Source organism: Cannabis sativa, chromosome 1 (assembly GCF_029168945.1).
Source record: "Cannabis sativa cultivar Pink pepper isolate KNU-18-1 chromosome 1, ASM2916894v1, whole genome shotgun sequence".
NCBI classification, from domain to species: Eukaryota; Viridiplantae; Streptophyta; class Magnoliopsida; order Rosales; family Cannabaceae; genus Cannabis; species Cannabis sativa.
The window spans coordinates 65,896,958-65,916,699 of record NC_083601.1 but is presented as its reverse complement, the minus strand read 5'-3'; the positions used below and the strand labels follow the sequence as shown (position 1 = coordinate 65,916,699).

General features: G+C 31.9%; 1 long non-coding RNA gene and 4 other non-coding genes across 5 annotated transcripts; 4 read left to right on the top strand and 1 right to left on the bottom strand.

The window, feature by feature from the left end:
* Nucleotides 1-1,110: 1,110 nt before the first annotated feature.
* Nucleotides 1,111-6,815, bottom strand: LOC115705101 (uncharacterized). Its single transcript, XR_004009385.2, has 4 exons — nt 6,503-6,815; nt 6,318-6,406; nt 6,013-6,150; nt 1,111-5,884 (listed from the first exon to the last, which is right to left on the bottom strand). It is a non-coding gene; the product is annotated as an uncharacterized LOC115705101 (long non-coding RNA).
* A 3,849-nt stretch (nt 6,816-10,664) lies between these two features.
* On the top strand, nt 10,665-10,746 carry LOC115708502 (small nucleolar RNA snoR64a). The gene has a single exon (XR_004009997.1). It is a non-coding gene; the product is annotated as a small nucleolar RNA snoR64a (small nucleolar RNA).
* A 55-nt stretch (nt 10,747-10,801) lies between these two features.
* On the top strand, nt 10,802-10,881 carry LOC115708484 (small nucleolar RNA R38). The gene has a single exon (XR_004009982.1). It is a non-coding gene; the product is annotated as a small nucleolar RNA R38 (small nucleolar RNA).
* Nucleotides 10,882-10,971: 90 nt separating this feature from the next.
* LOC115708503 (small nucleolar RNA snoR20a) lies at nt 10,972-11,062 on the top strand. The gene has a single exon (XR_004009998.2). It is a non-coding gene; the product is annotated as a small nucleolar RNA snoR20a (small nucleolar RNA).
* An 87-nt stretch (nt 11,063-11,149) lies between these two features.
* LOC115708486 (small nucleolar RNA R38) lies at nt 11,150-11,228 on the top strand. Its single transcript, XR_004009984.2, has one exon. It is a non-coding gene; the product is annotated as a small nucleolar RNA R38 (small nucleolar RNA).
* Nucleotides 11,229-19,742: the final 8,514 nt, after the last annotated feature.

The window sequence follows — 19,742 nt, the reverse complement described above, 5'->3', positions numbered from 1 at the left end:
AGAGAGAGAAAGAGGGCCTGGGAGAGGTTTGTAGAAAAAGAAGAAGAGAGAAGAAAGAAGAAGAAGAAGCAGAAAAAGAAGAAAAAGAAAGAAGAAGAAAAAGAAAAAAAAAAGTAAAAAAAACTAATTTTTTAACTTTTTTTAATTAAAAAAAAAGTAAACAAAAAAAATCTTTCTGATTTTTAATTTTTTTTTAAATATTTATAATTATTTTTTAAAATTAATATTACGTGGACCACTAAAAATTAGCCACGTGTGCAAGTGTGTACATGTGGACAGTCCACCGTGGCACTTAACTGTGATTTTTGGACGGAGGGGTATAGAGCAAAACAGAATGGAAGTTCAATAGGTTTTGCCACCAAAATTTTGGTTTTTATGGTCAACTGTTACAAAATGTAGTTCAGGTGGTTTAGCCGCCAATATCCCTTAAAAAAAATTCAAGTAATTTTGATGCCAATTTTTTTGTTGGGGGGAAATCCAATATCTTTTCTTTTAAAAATGGGTTAATTGCGGCAAAACCCTCAATAATTTCATTTTAATTGCATTTAACCCCTAAAAGTCAAATTTTGGCGGTAAACCCCCAATACTCGTGTTCTGTTAGCAATTTAGCACTTGCATCCAATTTCGTCTGTTAACTGCCATGTTAGATTATCCACGTGTATACAATATACACGTGGCGCAATCTTATTAGTCCACGTAATATCATTATTTAAAAAAATAAAAATAACATTTTAAAATAATAAAAGTAAAAATAAATCGTATTAAAATTAAAAATTAAAAAAATTTACATAATTATTTTTTTCTTCTCTCTTCATAACTCTCTCTCTCTCTCCCCAAAACCACTCCCACCTAGGAATGTCAGTCGGGCCGGGCCCGGCCCGGCCCGCCACAAACCCGGCCCGGCCCGACATCACTTTGGCCCGGCCCGGTCCGGCCCGACTCCTTCTTTTGGCCTAGCGGGTCAAGCCCGGCCCGAGATAATCGGGCCGGGTTAGGCCCGACCCGGTTTTTTTTTTTTTTTTTTTTTTTTTTTTGGCCTAGCAGCTGACATCCTCTCAAAAATGTTATGCAAATAGCTACCCTGACATTGAATAAATTGCCTCAATAATATTTATTCAAATTTATTGATAAATTGAGAAAATGTTCACCTTCCTAATGAGAAACATTAAATATTCATAAGTTAACATAGACAAACATAACTTCCATTCTAGGACACAATAATATATCATCTTAATTTACCAATTTGTTCACTCGCTACAAATAAAAGGAATACCTATATTACCTAAACCTTCTTGTCATTAAATCTGATGCTGTTACTAAAATCCACTTTTCTTTTCTTTTTGTATTCCAGTAGAGTAAGCTTATACATCAATATCCATATTTTCTTTAACAAATCAATCTTTAAAACTGACAGAAAATACCTCAGGATCAATCTGAGAAAGCTTTTTCATAAGTGGCAAAAATGTAAGGTGGGACCCCAAAACATTTCCACTAGAGCCAAACTCTAAATAGGGAAAACTCTACACCACCTCGTAGTGCCCACCGAAATACCATACCACTCATCTTTTACAAAAGAAAAAGAGAAAAAAAACCACACTTGATCTCATAACAAATATAAAGCTGACTTCTTTTGTTGTTTTTAGAAACCATTTCCACCATTTTCCTAATAAACTACTTGATACTAAAATAATCAAAATAAGAATAAAGGAAAGGAAAGGAAATACTACAACACTGCAATTATTTTCTTTCTCCTGTTAACCAAGTTTGAGGTTAGGATGTCTGCTACCTCATTTACTGCTCCAGCTGCTGTTTCTGGCTATGTTGGCCTGAGATCCAACTTCACTGAGCTTCTTCCAGCTAAGGATTTAGGTTTAGAATTTGGGATTTTTTTTTAGGGATTTAGGTTTTTTTTAATATTTGAAACCGGGCCGGGCCGGGCCCGACCCGAAATAATATATACCGGGCCGGGCCGGGCCGGGCCAGAAGCCCGAGAAGAGCCCGAATAATTCGGGCCACAGTCGGCCCGTCGGGCCGGGGGCCCGGCCCGGCCCGCGAAAATAGCCCAGATTGACATTCCTACTCCCACCATAACCAGTAACCACTATTTCTCTCTCTCCAAAAACCATTTCTCTCTCTGTAACTCCCACTGTCCCCACCACCATCAATACACCATTTTAATTCCCCACAAATTTCAAACATCATTTTTTTTTCTAAAATAAAAAATATTGTCCCATTTTTTAAAACCAAATCCCTAATCCCTTCCCCCGTACCTCTCCCTTCCCTAAAACCTCCATAGCTTCCACCATCCCATCACCACAACCAGTTTATCTCCTCTAAACCACTGCCATGACCCACCGTAAGTTTTAGATTTGGAAGATCTTCACGAAAGGAGCCCACTTTTGAAACTCACTTGGTTTGCTAAGACTCAGCGTGTCCAGACTGAAGTTGAGAAGCTTCAACGAGTTTTAAAACGATGATGGACGAAGGGGACCTAAGAGTCTTGAGGTGGCTCATCGGCGTCCTGAGACCAGTAAGGGATGGAGAAAGAGAAAGATTGGAGACAATAGATCGGGGTTTTTGGGTTTTCGTCGGGTTTGTGCGGTGGTGGTATTGGGTTGTGGTGGTGGTGAGTTGCGATGGGTGATGGTGGTGGTTAGGTCTGTAACTGAAGAAGAAAAACTTAGAGAGAGAGAGAGAGAGAGAGAGAGAGAGAGAGAGAGAGAGAGATAAAGGAGAGAGAGAAGTCCTGAGAAAAAAAGAGCGAGAAAAAAAGAAAAAAAAAATAAAGAAAAGAAAAATAAAAGAAAAAAATATTTTTTAATGATTTTTTATTTTAATTTTTTTTAAATAAAAGAAAAAGCTGAAAAAGAAAAAAAAAAATTATTTACAATTTTTTTAAATTTTAAATTAATTTTATTTTAATTTTTTAAATATTTTTTTATGTGGACTAATAAAATTGTGCCATGTGTACATTATATCCACGTAGATGTACACATGAACAGTCTAGCATGACACCTAACCGCCAAAATTGAATTGAAGTGTTAAACTGTTAACAGAACACGAGTATGGGGGGTTTTGCCGCTAAAATTTAAATTTTGGAGATTAAATGCAAGTAAAATGAAAGTATTAGAGATTTTGCCGCAATTAACTTGGTACCCTCTATTTCATATAATGATCAATTGGTACCCTCTGATTTGAAAAACTACACTTTTAGTACCTCAAGTGTATTTTAATTTTTTACATTTCCCAAATTACCCCATTTTTATACATCATTTGATTATTTTTAATTGATTTAAATATAAGTTATTAATTATATATGAAATAAAATCCTAAATAAGCTTTATTCTTTTTTAAAACAAATAAATTAAAAATAAAATAAAAATAATTGAAATGATAATAAAAAATTAAAAATAACTTTTGTTAGTTAATTTCTTTTTTACCGTACCTATATATAAATACCCAAATACCACTTTGAATCATAAAATGTGCTTGCTTTTCCCATTCGTACTAGAAGTTTGATATAATTTTGGCAAGGCTTGATGTAGTATTTACAGTCTATAGTATACTACATTCTCAAATTAAAAAACATTCTTGGACACTAATTAGTTAAAGAGCCTAATAAAAATAAAATACAGCAAAATAATTATTTAACCAAATCCAATTACTCCATTGCGTCAAAGGTAGTCAGTCCACTTGAGCAAAATGTGTGCTGCAATTTGAAAAGACTAAACCACACCTAGAAACACCTATACCTTTGTTCTTGGTTTTTTTAAAAGGAGGCACTCACACACCAAAGCTATTCTCCATCAGCTAGCGTGCTCCAGTCGCAGCTATATTAAACCGTATCCAATTATCTCACCACCAATCGTCGTCGTGTACTTAGAGATTAGGAAAACCAAGCCATGGGAGAGCCACACAGATGTCGGCATTCGAGAAAGAGAGGATAGGCTTGGTGATCAGAGAGATGCGACCATAGGAGTACCTCTCCAAAGAACGCTCGGAGATGCTAACGACTCTAATAGGAGGGCTTCAATTCAAGTTATTTGGGTTTTATGTTTATATATATACTAGAAGAATTGTTGATGATGGAAGACTTCGAAGATAATTATGTTAGTACACACATAACTTTGGACAATCTTCCAAATAGAACTCTTTTAAGTTGAGGGAAGAATACTCCATGTTCAGTGAATTACTTTTCCTTTCACTCATGAATATTTTAAAAATGCAAAATTTTTAAAGATTAAAATGGCTTACACATGAAAAGGCCATTAGAGTAGAATTCAAACTTACTACGATCAAACTGTTGTATCCCCGAATTTTAAGCTTTTTGAGGTATAGTAGTTGTCTAAGCAAGGAGCAACAACTTCGACAAAAATGCAGACACACTTTTACTACATTCGAAAGAAATATGATATCCTACCAATTGGAGAATGTTGTACTTCTCTGTATCTTAGTTGGTGTGAGGTTAGAAGGCATCTAATACTTTCATTTCTTTTTGCAAATCATATGTGCCAATGGCACCAATATCCTATCTCAAAATTAGCCCAATAAAATACTTCAACCAATGAAGACAGTCAAAATCCAATGAAATATAATATCTGCAACAATTAAACAAATACTATAAAAGCATGATTAGTTTATTACAAATAGATACATTTGTTTATGTAATACCAACAAAAAATTATTCTAGATCCAAAAATATGTATGTAAGACAATTATAATTGTAGAGAAAATATTCTCTGATACGAACAAAGAGAATGTTTATCACTGAAAGTTTACAACTAAAAATAGTTCGTGTCATTTGGAAAAAAATGTTTCTAACAACCAATAATACTTACACTAATCATATATACAAATACATACCCAAATATTCTAAAGGTCTACTCATTCCTTAATGGTTTTAAAAAATTGCATAGATCTAATAGTTAAATAATCATCAAGGTCAGTCAAAATAAAATCAAAAGATTCATCTTAGCTACCACTATAATATATTTTACAGTGCAAAACCAATTGAGCAGGAAACTTACAATGTGATTCCAAACAAAGTATTTTCTAACATTAAATAATTTCATTTTACTATGAAATCTTTGATAAGATTACGTATGGCTTCTTAAAATTTATTTTATCCTCAACAAAGTAATTCATTCAAGTTTTCCAACAGTCACTCATTTAATTTGATGCAAGAAACTCATTATCAAGTTGAACAAATACCAAACTAAAAAAATTAGAAAAATATATATTCAGTGTGTTTTTTTACTTACCAAATTCATTTCATGCTGAATTCTCCAAAGACAATGAACATGGTAAAAAAGATTATTTGATTTCATGTAAATACTGTCAAAATTGATGTGAGAATAATCATTACCATTTAAATAAAGGACTGCAATTTTTTATTTTCCTTTCAATAATCTTGTACCAAAATTATTCAGAGACAATGCACAAAAAACAGAGGAGCACATGTACAAAGTATAATAAATACATGTCATGAACAATGTCATGAAATAGATAACAATGACATATAAACTAATCAATTGAAAGCCATTAATTTTGTGAGTGTTGTGAGTGTCACATGTGTGATTAAGCACATAGGCAAGCATAAACTTCCAGATAAATAAATGTGCACCTACAAACATGCTTGATGTGTTTAAACGAAGAGAAAACATTCTGATTACGAAAAGCCTTAAATATGAATAAACTTTCCTAATGTATTTGAATCTGGACTAAGTATAGTTTTAAGCATTTAACATTTTGATTGACACATGCATAAAACATTAGTAAATATTTTTCTAATAATAACACTATTACGCCTCTACTTATTAGTTAGATTTTTAAATACTTGGTGGACATCATCAGAAGTAATTGGCTTTGAAAAATCAGAAGATTCCTGCAAAAGAACAACTTCACATTGAGTCTTCTATACAAAGAAACTAAGAAACTTTCTAACATCAACACCTATGCTACAATAACATTAAATAAAAATATAATAGTAATCTGAAAGAAAAGGAAACATACCAGGAAATTGCGAATTCCATTCAAATTTTTTATTTTTCTACATCGACAAAATTATTAAGTAGACTTCACTCCACTCCCTCTTGGTTTACATCTGCAAAGAACCCCTTCAGCTTTATGAAAGAAACACTGGCTTCCTATCTGTAGTAACCAGCAAATCAATGCCAAACAAATAGAATCAATATTAGGAAACAAAAATAGAAATTAAAAAAGAAAAAGATTTGAAGACATGTGAAAATGAGGATGAAATTACCTTAAAAAACCATAAATGCTTAGATCAAAAGCCAAATGTTAGAAATTTAACTTACCCATTTCGATTATGATTCTGTAGAGTCAAATACTTCAACATGTGGTGATTTGAAGCGGTCACCAACCCTCATTCGCAAGAACAAAAACCCTAGAAAAGAATAGTTTTGAGATACGACTCTTACCATTACGGCTGAAAATCTATTTTGTAACCAAATTACCAATATATTGTACCAATGTGCCATACCCCTTAACATTATATATTGTACCAATGTCTCATCAACGCACATGGAAAACATCAACAAACTGCCGCACACTCAGCCATTGTACCTCCCGCTAACTCGCCAATTTGAAGCTTCTCTCGTGGAATCGATGCTCAAATCGGTAGTCTTTTTGGCAATTCTTCTGCGGCGGTTGCTATACGACTTGCCGATTCATTAATAAAACTTTTTTTCCTTTTTCTTCTTCGTAGATTTTTCCTTTTGTCGAGAAAATGATTGCGATCAAAATCGAGTAAAATTGTTACAATCAAGAGACGAAATAATACTCAATATCAGTATACCTATATCGTTCAAATATCCTTTCAAATATTAATGAAATTTGTTTTATTTTTATTTTATTATTTTATTAAATAAAAATAAAAAGTTACTCATAAATTTCTAATAAACCAATAATTCAGTTATATAGACACACTTTATATAGAATAGATATATATATATATATTCTATATAAAGTGTGTCTATATAACATAATTCTTAGTTTATGAGAAATTTATGAGTGACTTTTTATTTACTAGCAAAAAGTACGTGCGAGGCACGTACACTAAATTTTATTTTAGTTTATTGTCTATATTATTTAAAAGTGGTACAATTAAAAATTAAAGAAAAAATATTATTAGTTATTAGGTGAGATTATTATTACGTGTATCTAAATAATATACTTTATAATTTAGATATGGTGCGTGGAATCCGTAGTCCATTAGATGCTTGGCAACATCTTCAGGCTCGATTTTAGCAGTGTTCTGAATTTGCAAAATGAATATTAAGAGTATAAATAAATATACAACTCCTAAAGTCATAACCCCAAGGTGTAACAGAAATGATTCTGAGAGGTAAAACTGAATATTTTAAATGGAATGCCACCGGTAGGTACCTTTATTATAAAAACTAAACTCGTTAAAAATGTGACCAGGAGAAAACAAAATATTCTCAATGGAAAAATGTTATAATTACCATTGGATGAGAAGGAAAATATGGTGCCTAAGTGTTTCTTCACACCAATAGAACCACCTCCTCCATGTGGAATACAAAATATTTTATGAATTGAAGATTGAGATGGCAAACATCAACTCCAATTCAAATCACTGAATGAATTTCAAAATCAAAAAATAAATTAGAAATATGATAAAATAATGAATGAATGAAAAATAAAGCAAAAAAAAAAAACTATTTTAAATGATTCGTCTATTTTTTTAAACTATTTCAAATGAATTTGTTCAATGTAATTCAACCATCTAATTATAATTTGGATGATTATCAAGGAGCATTGAAGCTTGTTTCTCATGTTTTGGTATCTTAGAACTCGATATCGATCTACTTGAGCTTGCAACCCCCTTTGATGCAATGTCAATAGAAACGAAGATAATCCGCACTAAACATGTAGCAATAAATTATATATACGCATAGAGTTTATAGATATTCTATTAAATTAATAAACATATATAGGGTGATATCTCAAATAAAATAAGTGTACCTTAACAAAAAAAAAAACAAATGGGTTGTACAAGTTGTATTGATACTTGAAAATCTGATTTGTTTGGGCTCGGCTTTGTTCCAATCGAAAGAGGTAAATGAACCACATAATTAATTTCTTTCGTTCCGATTTGTTCTCTGTTTTTGTTATTGGGAATTTATGGCTTCGATTTGCAAATAGTTGGAATATCAGATTGTTTGCTCAAATCTCCTCTCCGTATCAAATCTCACAGTTCAAATATTAATGGGATTTGTATTATCATTATTTTATTATATATAAATAATATTTTATTATTTTATTAAATAAAAATAAAAAGTCACCCATAAATTTCTCATAAACTAAGAATTTCAGTTATATAGGCACACTTTATATAGAATAGATATTAAAAGTAAAATAGTTATTTAATAAAAATAAAATGGTTTATGAGAAATTCATGGGTCACTTTTTATTTATATATAATAAAATAAATCCCATTAAATCTAAAAAAAATACCATTGGATTTTTGCTGTTGTACATCTACAATTGGTTTTTCTAAATATACTTATGTTATTTAGTTGGATTTTATTCTAAATAAGAATTTACTACTATTTATATATATTATATATATATATTGCTAAAGAATTTTTCTATTTGTTTTTTTTTTTTTGCTCGATCAGGTTATAATTGTTTGCCTCCATATCTGAATATATAAAATGTGGCGAATTCTTTGTTTATGAGAAATTATTAGGTGACTTTTTTTTAAAATATTTTTTTTTATATAAAATGTGGCTATGTAACATAATTCTTGGTTTAAAGTTATTGTTTATTTTTTTGTCAAAATGTTAACAAAATATTCTAATATTTGACAGAATATTGAAAACGTTAATTATAATTGATTAATTTTAGCTAAATAATCCTACCAAAATTTAATTTAACAGATTTCTCTCTCTAGAGCAAAAACCCTAGCCTCCAACACAACCTTTACCAGTTTATAACCTTAGTTATAATTTCTTAAGCTATATTTTATAATTTTAATTTTCATTTTAAAATTTAAAAAATACTAATGAAGATAACATGCTACATGCTATTATACAAAAGTATTACATTTATATATCCAACGATGTTTCAAAAATACTTTGGAAAGTTCATCTTGAATTAAATATGTAATAAACGATATTAGTTATTATACTATTACTTCAAACAAAGGAAAGTTCTAGCGGCTACATATTAGTTATTAATATGTAATAAAATGCCACTCTTTTAAGTTTTAAGACTGTATATGACTAGACAATTTTAGTTATTGTATTATCATTCCTGCTCCATAGTTGATCATTTTTAGATTTTTGATGTGAAATTTCGTATTGTGAGCTTTTTAGAGTTTCTAATAGACTTCAATGAGTAATAGATTTATATAATTATACTTGGAATAAATTATGATAATGTTGTTTGGTGGATTCCTATTTTGTTATTAGGTAACATAATATTATTATTCGTTAGGTATGTCACAATATTAATTGAGAATGAATCAATTTAAAAATCTTTCACTATATTGAAAGGTGAGATTGACTTTAATATGAGCTTAATTATATTTTTTATTTTGTATATCTATTGTTTTATTTGAAAACAGGTGAATAAATGACTACACTATATAAAACAATTAAGTACATCACTCCAACTACAGAAAGTTGGAAGAATAAAAGGAGAGTGTTAGAAAAATTTGAAAAGCAGACAAATAAGAGTTCACCACTCAAATATCAAAAGCTTAATGTTAGCAGACAAAAAAGTATATAATCAGTTAATTTACTGTTGAAATTATCAATACTCTACTAATAAATGCTATATTTTCTGAATTTTGCCTGTACTCGCGTTGCAACAAATTATTATTTCATAAATATATATTTTTTTCCTTAAAAATGAACATAGGGTAATGATGTTGAACCTAATAATTAATAATATTTTTTAAATTTTTAATTGTATCACTTTTTAATAACGTAGAAAAAAACTAGCATAAAATTTAGTATACGTGTCTCGCACATAACTTTTTGCTAGTATATATATAAATAATCATAAATTAATTTTCATTTAAGTTTTTATTTCATATATAATTAATAATTTACATTTAAATTAATAAAAAAATAATCAAATAATGTATTTAAATAGGGTAATTTGGGAAATATAAAAAATTAAAATATACTTAAGGTACTAATTGTGTAATTTTTCAAATTAGAGGGTACCCATTAATTATTATATGAAATAGAAGGTACCAACTACGAAGTGTGTATTTTAACAAAACGGGTAACAAATGGGTATTTACCCTTTTATTTTTACTGTATTTTTTTTTTCGGTGCTTTAAAAATTGATGTCTGCCTATAAATACACGTACACCTCGAACCCTAAACGTATCCTCTCTTTCTCCCTCGCATTTCAGGCGCCGCGCAGTGTAGTGCTTTTTCGCGTCTTGGGTTTTCACTGAAACCCTAATTTAACTTTCCTCTTACTTGGTTAGCCGTAAAAGTTTGTTTCTTTATTCAACAATTTTCTATTTTCTGTCGTAGTAGTAGATGAAATAGATGGGGCTGATCTTAATTCATATATGATAACAACTCCTCCTTCGTTTGAGGTTGGGAGTCTCCTTGAATTTTTGGCAGTTTAGAATTGAATCGTGGAGGTTCAAATGATGAATTTTTAATTTGGATGAATGCTTAGACTATGTTGTCTGAGCATTTTGAATCATCATTTATGAATAGGAAGATCTGATGATTCTCCTCGATCACATATGTTTTTTTTTTTCTTTTAATTTTTAAAATATTTGAACTTCTGTGGATGATGAGATCAAAAATTTACAGTTATCCCTGTCTGACTTAAGTGCTGATAACTTCATAATCTGACACAGTTCTTGCTCTTTTTGATGTAATCATATATTTTGCATCTTCAAAGTTTTCTTTTGTTTTAGTTTTTAATTCAATTATTTTTTTCAACAACATGGCCAGTGATGCGATTCAATATTGAGACTGAAAGTGCAGAGTGACAAACTTTGTATAAATGTCGATATTTATGAACTAGGACGGTCTGAGGCTTTTTGTTGTTCATTTCATCTGATAGTGTAATTTTTTTTTTAATATTTTGGTTTCGGGGATTTAATTTTATTCTTGAAAATTTGTATTGCTGTGGGTGATGAGACTATTAAATTTACAGTTATCCCTGTCTGACTTGGTGCTGACAATTTGTAGTCTGACACAGTTCTTGTTCATCTATCTTTTTAAAGCTTTTTCTATACTAACAAATACGTTAAGTCAATCAAATCTTCTATAGAATGATGATACTGGGAAAAGCCACAGCGACTCTTAAATAATAGCAAAATCTTCAATGTAAAGAGAAAACTAGAGTCTTGGTATCTTCCATATCCTCATAAATTGAGCCCAATGTGGGATTGGGTAAACAAATGGATTATTGGTATTGTTTTTCTTAGAAAAATGGTGGATTGGTAATTTGGTATTGGAACTGGTATAATGAAGTTCGATTGACCAAAAGAGTAAAGGAATAAGTCAATAAATTGCTAAGGAGACTGGCTTCTCTATTTATAATATTTTTTTCAACCATTATTCATATCATTGAAGATAGCGAAAGAACAACACAAATGGGAATTGCTAAGGAGGATTGATTAAAGCCAAGACGACAAAACCAAGTTAAAGAACCAAGCCATGATAATCACACAATACTAAAAGAAACACAAAAGAAAAAAATTAACCACCTAAAATATCACACCAATCAAAGGAAGTAACACTGTCATTCTTAATATGAGAAAATATTTAATAATTTTTTATTAATTTTAAATTTTATTTTATTTTTTCACCATTTTAATAGAATGGTGATGAAAAAAAAAGACTATTCTAACTAAAAAAATTAATAATTTTTTTATATATTTTAAATTTTATTTCATTCTAACGATGGAGACTCTAATTTTGATCACCCTAAAGGCTAAGCTAAAACAATACTTTTCATAGATTGAAAATGATGTTCTTGAGCAGCGAAGTCTAGAGGTTGCAGTTCCGGAATGAATGGGACAGGTTTGGGTAATCGATTTTTAATGTGAGGACATGATGATTGAACCATTTTCCCTAATTAAAGATAGGAACAACAGCAGCCCCATCCCCCAAAATGCATAGTGTATTGTATTCTATTGAATCATCACACAGAGAAGGTGGGCAGCTTACTTCTAGTTATGCATTCTTGTTTCTTGACCCCCAAATCAATAGGCTCCTCATCCCACAACCAAGAGTCAGCCTTATCTGCTGGATGTATGTGGCACAATATTAAGAATAATAGAGAATTCAAATAATATATTTAATCCCATTCTTTAGTAGTGTAGTTATTCTGTTTTAGATTAATAGGAAATTGATTCTCTTCTCCAATATATTTATATATCTCCTCCCGATGATATCAATGAAAATGTTATGCCATCATTAATCAATTTATACGTTCCAATATAGTATCAGATAATAACAGTCGATCCTAAACCTTTCCCACATCATCATTATGGCTACTTGCCATCCCCAAAGCAGGAAATTTAACCCAAAATCTTTAACTCATCAACATCTCACACCCACCCATCATCAAATTGACCTCCACCAACATCTCACAAACCACCAACAGAAATTTTTATAATATTTTAATAATTAATATAATTTAGACTATTAAAAATATACATCTGTAGAGTAAAAAATGAGAGTTTTACAACATCTCAAATAATAATAATAAATAAATAAGAAAGTAAATGTATAAAAATGAGAATATAATTTGATTGGAATTTCTCTTAAAAAATATATTCTTCTCATCCAAATAATAATAATAATAATAATAATGCTTCTAGAGTAAATACTATTTTTGTAAAAGTTATTAATTGGACTCTGTATTTTGTTAAATGATAAAATGGACCCTGTAATTTCTAAAATTTTACAAATAAGACTCTGAACTAATTTTTTGTCAAAATAAAACTTAATAATAATCTGATGAAGAGATGTTATGACAAAACTGATTACTTTTTCTGTATATGTTCGTGGTAAGAATTGTCTTAAATTGGTTATATTAAAAAAAATAAAATTATTGAAAATTGAGTTAGGGTCCTATTTTTACCATATTGGAAAATATAGGGTCTATTTTATCATTTTAAAAAAATAAAGAATCCAATTAATAACTTTTACAAAAGACAGAGTCCAAAATAGTATTTACCATGCTTCTATAAAGAATTATATAGATTAGATATTTAAGCCAAAATCTCCTTAATAAAGTGACCTCAAGCTATCATGTTGGCATATTATTCGACCATATATTAAAACAATATTGTTTATCCTATTTTTTAATTTAAAATATTAGGAGTGCTCACGAAAGTTTTTTAAAAATTCAAAATAAAATTAGACCAATTAAATGAGAAAACTATTGCGGAAGAAAAGGGAAGCAAGAAAAAGATTTATTTGCATTAAATTGGGACCAATTACAGAAAGGATGAGGCCTATATATAGGCAGTCAAATAAAGAAGTAAAACAGATCTCCTTGAATTGAGGAGAACCAGAAAACACGGGACTAAAAATAACAGAAATAACAACAAAGGAAAAACCACTTAACCAACCTAAACAGAACACTAAACTAATAAAATGGTTTATACCATCACAGGACACTAATAAGAGAAGTTTATAATCTTGTTACCCCCCCCCCCCCTCAAGATGGACCATAGATATCATGGATGGCCATCTTGGACAAATGTGAAGTAAGGATGGTGGAGGGAAGAGGTTTAGTAAAGGCGTCAGCGAGTTGTAGTGTGCTGCTAACAGGAATGAGTCGGATGGCAGACTTTGTGATTTTTTTGCGAATGAAGTGGCAATCCAATTCGATGTGCTTGGTGCGTTCGTGGAAGGTTGGATTATTGGCGATGTGGATTGCTGATTGGTTATTGCAGTAGATGAATGCCGGTGTAGGTTGGTCTATATGGAGATCTTGTAGTAGATATTGGATCCAAGTGATCTCACTTGTGGTGGAGGCCAAAGCACGGTATTCTGTTTCAGCAGAACTTTTAGAAACAGTGGGCTGTTTCTTTGTCTTCCATGAGATAAGGCAATCTCCAATGAAAATGCAATATCCAGTAGTTGAGCGACGAGTGATAGGACAAGTTGCCCAATCTAAATCTAGAAAAAACGGGGAGATGAAGAGATGATGTGGAAGAGTATAAGATTCCTTGACCAGGTGAGCCTTTGAGGTAGCGGAGAAGATGGTGAAGAGCGGTCAAATGTGTTGTGCGAGGACAAGACATGAATTGGCTAAGGGTGTTGACAGCAAAGGTGATGTCAGGCCGTGAGAGAGTCAAGTATAGGAGGCGACCAATGAGTTGTCTATAGGAAGATGGATTGTCGAGAGTGTTTCCATCTTTATCATTGAGTCTTAGTCGCGGATCCATAGGGGCTTTGGCTGGTTTGCTGTTGGTGTATCCCGTGTCGGCAAGAAGTTGAAGAGTGTACTTGCGTTGTGAGAGAAAAAGACCAGAGTTAGCTCTTGCAATCTCGAAGCCAAGAAAATACTTGAGAGGGCCGAGAGTCTTGAGCTTGAATCTGTTTTGAAGGGCATCTTGTAGCTGGTGTAGAGTGTGTAAGTTAGGGCCAGCAAGTATAATGTCGTCGACGTAAACAAGAAGTACCACAAAACTGTTATGAGTGTCGCGAGTGAATAATGTATAGTCGGCTTGAGATTGAGTGAATCCCTCTTCAAGAAGAGCATCGGTGAGTTTCTTATACCATTGTCTTGATGATTGTCGAAGTCCATAGATGGATTTATGGAGTTTGCACACAAGATTGTCACCCGAGGAGGAAGGAGGAAGTTGTAGACCTTGTGGAATTTGCATATAAACCTCTTCGTCTAAATCACCATTGAGGAAGGTGTTGTTTATGTCGAGTTGTAAGGTATGCCATTTTTTGATAGTAACAATGGCAAGTAGGAGTTTGGAAGTAACCATCTTCGCCACTGGTGAGAAAGTGTCAAAAAAATCCAAGCCTTCTTGTTGCGTGTACCCTTGAGCAACAAGGCGAGCCTTGAGTCTTTCTACACTTCCATCACTGTTGTACTTGATCTTGTATACCCAACGGCATCCTATAGCGCGCTTGTTTGGAGGGAGAGGCACCACGGTCCATGTATTGTTAGTGATAAGTGCAAGTAGTTCAATGTCCATGGCTTGAAGCCATTTCTTGAATTTAATGGCCTGCTTGTAGCTTTGAGGTTCAAACTCTGCTGTAACTGCAAGAACAAACATTTTGTAAGCCTTGGAAAGCTTTGAATAAGAAACATATTTTGAGATAGGATAGGAAGTGGAAGTTTTATCTTCCAGCAGGTTGTAACACTCAAAATCTTGTAGGTAACTAGGTGGCCGTGACACTCTAGTAGTCCTTCTAGGCAGGGGTTGTGATGGATCAGGTTGAGGTGAGTTTTCTGCATGATTTTCAACATCAGTAGCTACTGGTGAATCTGCTGCAATATCTGGCAGAAAAGAATCAGGTGTTGTAGGCGTTTCTGCTGCAATATCCTGCAGAAAAGGGTTAGTGGAAATCGAAGAGGGATTTTGCATTGGATAGTCATTGACATGTGTGTTAGTTACTTTATCATTAGGAAGAATAAGAGGCAAAAAAGGATCAACAATATTACTAGTAGAATTAAGTTTATGAAAAGGGAAAACATGTTCATGAAAAATGACATTGCGAGAAATAAAAATCTGTTTCGTATTTATATCATATAAACGATATCCTTTAACTCCCCTTGGATATCCCAAGAACACACATGTTCTTGCCCGAGGCTCGAACTTAGTTCGATGAGAAGTAATGGTTGATGCAAAGGCAAGACAGCCAAAACACCTCAAGTCATCATAAACCGGCTGTTTACCAAAGAAAATTTCATAAGGCATTTTGTTTTGAAGGTTCGGTGTAGGAGTTCGATTGATCAAAAACACAGCAGTAAGAATACATTCTGTCTAGTATTGTATGGGCACTTTAGACTGAAAAAATAATGCTCTAGCAACGTTTAGAAGGTGTTGGTGTTTTCTTTCAGCGACTGCGTTTTGTTCGGGGGTTTCAATGCATGAAAAATCATGTAGGATACCATGTTTAGAGAACAATTCTTTGAAAGAAAGTTCAGGTGCGTTGTCAGATCTGAAACGTTTAAAAACACAATTATATTGGGTTTGTACATAAGAAATAAATTCAGGTATAATAAAGAGGACATCCGATTTTTGTTTAAGAAGGTAAATCCAAGTAAACCTTGAATGGTCATCAACCAAAGTAAGAAAAAATTTATGGTTGGAGTGGGAAGTAACATGATGAGTTCCCCATATATCACAATGTATAAGATCAAAACATTGAGTAGCAAAACTTTTATTATTAGGAAAATGTAACTTTCTTTGCTTAGCAAGAGGACAAATATAGCAAGGTTCAATATTATGTAAATTCTTTGTTTTACAATGCAAAGAATCACTAAGTAAATCAAGACATTTATTTGATAAATGGCCTAATCTTTTATGCCAAATAGCAGCAGAAGTGAAGGCATTGATAGGCACGGTAGTGGTGTCCAAAAAGTAGAGACCATTAGCCGATTCACCTTTGCCAATCGTCTTCTTGGTGTGTATTTCCTGTATAGAAAATTCATCAGCAAGAAATCTTAAATCACAGTCATTGTCATGTGTCAAACAACTAACCGAAATGATGTTATATTGAAAAGAAGGGACATAAAGTACATCCTGCAAAACCAGATTTTTGCTTAGCCGAACATTGCCACTTTTATGAACCATTACATGATTATTGTTAGGGAGAATCAATCTAGTAGCATTGACAGAATGAACACTTTGAAAAAATTTCAAATCAGAACAAAGGTGTCTAGTGGCACCTGAATCCACTATCCAAGATTTTTCTTTAGGCAAGAAATCATAATTGGTTAACACGATACCTGAACTACCTGTTGAGGGATTAGAATCGGCAGCAGGCAGAGATGTGTTTTGAGATGCTAGGAGATTGAGAAGTTGTTGATATTGGTTTGGTGTCAATTGGGGCAACAAAGTATTACTGTCGTTAGCATCCGAACCAGTTTCTTTAGAAGCTTGAAATTGATTTGCTGCTGCGTTTTTTGACTTTTCTGGTTTGTTGTACCCAGGCGGGTAACCGTGTATCTTGTAGCACTTCTCAATGGTGTGTCCGTGCATGTTGCAATGTGTGCAAAAGGGCCTGCCACGTTTTTGAGATTGATTCTTGGAAGGTTCGGATTTCCCAGGATTTCTTTCCCCTTGAAAGGCAAATGCCATGGAGGAGTTGGGATCGGCAGGGACATTTTGTCCCCCTCTTTGATTCTCATCCTGTGAAACTAAATGGAAAACTCTATTAATTTCGGGTAAAGGATCCATGACAAGAATATTACCTCTCACTTGTGAATAGAAATCTGATAATCCCATGAGAAAAGACATGATGTATTCCATGTTGTGATGTTCTTGCAACTTCTTGACTCCTCCACATGTACAGCCATTACATGTACAATTAGGTCTGAAGTTAGACAATTGTTCCCACACTGTTTTGAGCTTAGTGAAATACATACTCACAGATTGAGTTTCTTGTTTGAGGTTCATCAATATCTTTCTAAGATTGTAGATATGAGCCCCATTCCTTTGCTGAAACCTAACCTTGAGATCATTCCATATTGCAGCTGCAGACTCATCATAGAGTATGCTGGAAGAGATCTCTTTAGAAACCGAATTGATGATCCAAGAAATCACAATATTGTTGTTGCGAATCCAAGCATTGTAGAGGGTCTGATCAGACATTGGAGGTTTGGGTATGGAACCATTCAAGAACCCCAATTTGTTCTTGACTGAAATGGCCAATTCCATTGCTCGACACCAAGCAATGTAATTGTCCTGTCCTGTGAGCAATTGGGATACCAACACGTTTCCAGGATTGTCCCCATGATGCAGAAAATAAGGGTCGGAGAGATCCTCAATCAGATTTCTTGGTCTGGTCATTTGAATATTCGGTCCAGCATCTGGCGCTTGAAGTTGATTGTCGCCATTGTTGATTTGGGCAGGAGCTTCGTCGCAAATCGCTTCTTGGTTGTTCGACATTGCAGAACAGAAAAGAAGATGAAAGACAAGTCTAAAAGTTTAGAGAGAAGAGGAGTGTCGATTGAAGAATGGATTCTTCAACTACGGACATCGATCGTCGCCGGGAAGATGAGCAGAGAACACGGCGAGGAAGAAGAAATTAGGATCGGAAGGAAGTATAGCTTCCTTGCTCTGATACCATATTGCGGAAGAAAAGGGAAGCAAGAAAACAATTTATTTGCATTAAATTGGGACCAATTACAGAAAGGATGAGGCCTATATATAGGCAGTCAAATAAAGAAGTAAAACAGATCTCCTTAAATTGAGGAGAACCAGAAAACACGGGACTAAAAATAACAGAAATAACAACAAAGGAAAAACCACTTAACCAACCTAAACAGAACACTAAACTAATAAAATGGTTTATACCATCACAGGACACTAATAAGAGAAGTATATAATCTTGTTACAAACTAAACCAAACTCAAAAATGGATTGGTGTTATTTTTTCGATAATTTTTTATTTTTTACTTTTAATTAGTTTATAATACATAAATAACAATACAAAATCATTATCATAATAATATTAAATTAATATCAATATTCTATCTAAAGTTGTTTCTTAATATTAATATTTTTCTAAAAAATATATATTAAGTATATATAAAATAATTATATGGATTGGTTTAATTTGAACCGCTATGAGATTTCTAAAACCGTGACCGAATCAGAGAATTTTAAACAGTTCGAAATTCAAAAAATTCACACTAGATTCATTTGGTCCGGTCTCATATGGTTTGGTCCGTATTCAGTATGGTTTGCAACCACAGATTGTGGATTATATGAACATACTTAAAAAAAATACACAATTTTTTTTTTTTTTTAAAAAAACCTAATTTAATTAAACTTATAAAAGTCTTTTTTGATAGAAAATTAATTTAGTTTTTCTATTATATTTTATAAATAATATTTATTTGACATGTGATCTAGTAATATGTCCACAAATTTTTGAGTTGGCATGGTTCACTAATAGCCAATAACCAATTAAGAACCAATAATTAAGAAACCAATAACAATAACAAATAACATAGTAATTAGAGACTAATATAAAAAGTATTGTAAAATTTTTAAAAGAGAATTAATTTTTACTAACATAAATGTTGGAGGTGATTAGAGGATAATGTTGGTATCTTAAAAAATAGTGAGATTGAATAATTCTTTTCTATTATATTAATTTGAATGATATTTTTAAATTAATAAATAAATTTAAATACCATTAATATTATATTTTATTATGAATAAAATATTACCATATATATATATTTAATCTGTGAGATTAATTTTTTTAATTAAGTTATTTTTAATTATATATAAATTTTATGTGGATTATATATATAAATGACATAATAAATAAAAATAAATAATATAGTGATAAAATATATAGAAATATTAATTAATAAAAAATATAATAAAATATAATATTTATTAATATATAAGATTCCTAAGAGCATCTCTAATGGTGCACTATTTTATTAAATTAGTGTGAAATCTTTATACTATTTCACTTCAATAATACACTAAATTGTTCACCAAATTGGCGTACACCAAATTCTACATCATTAATGGGGTTGGATTATAAATC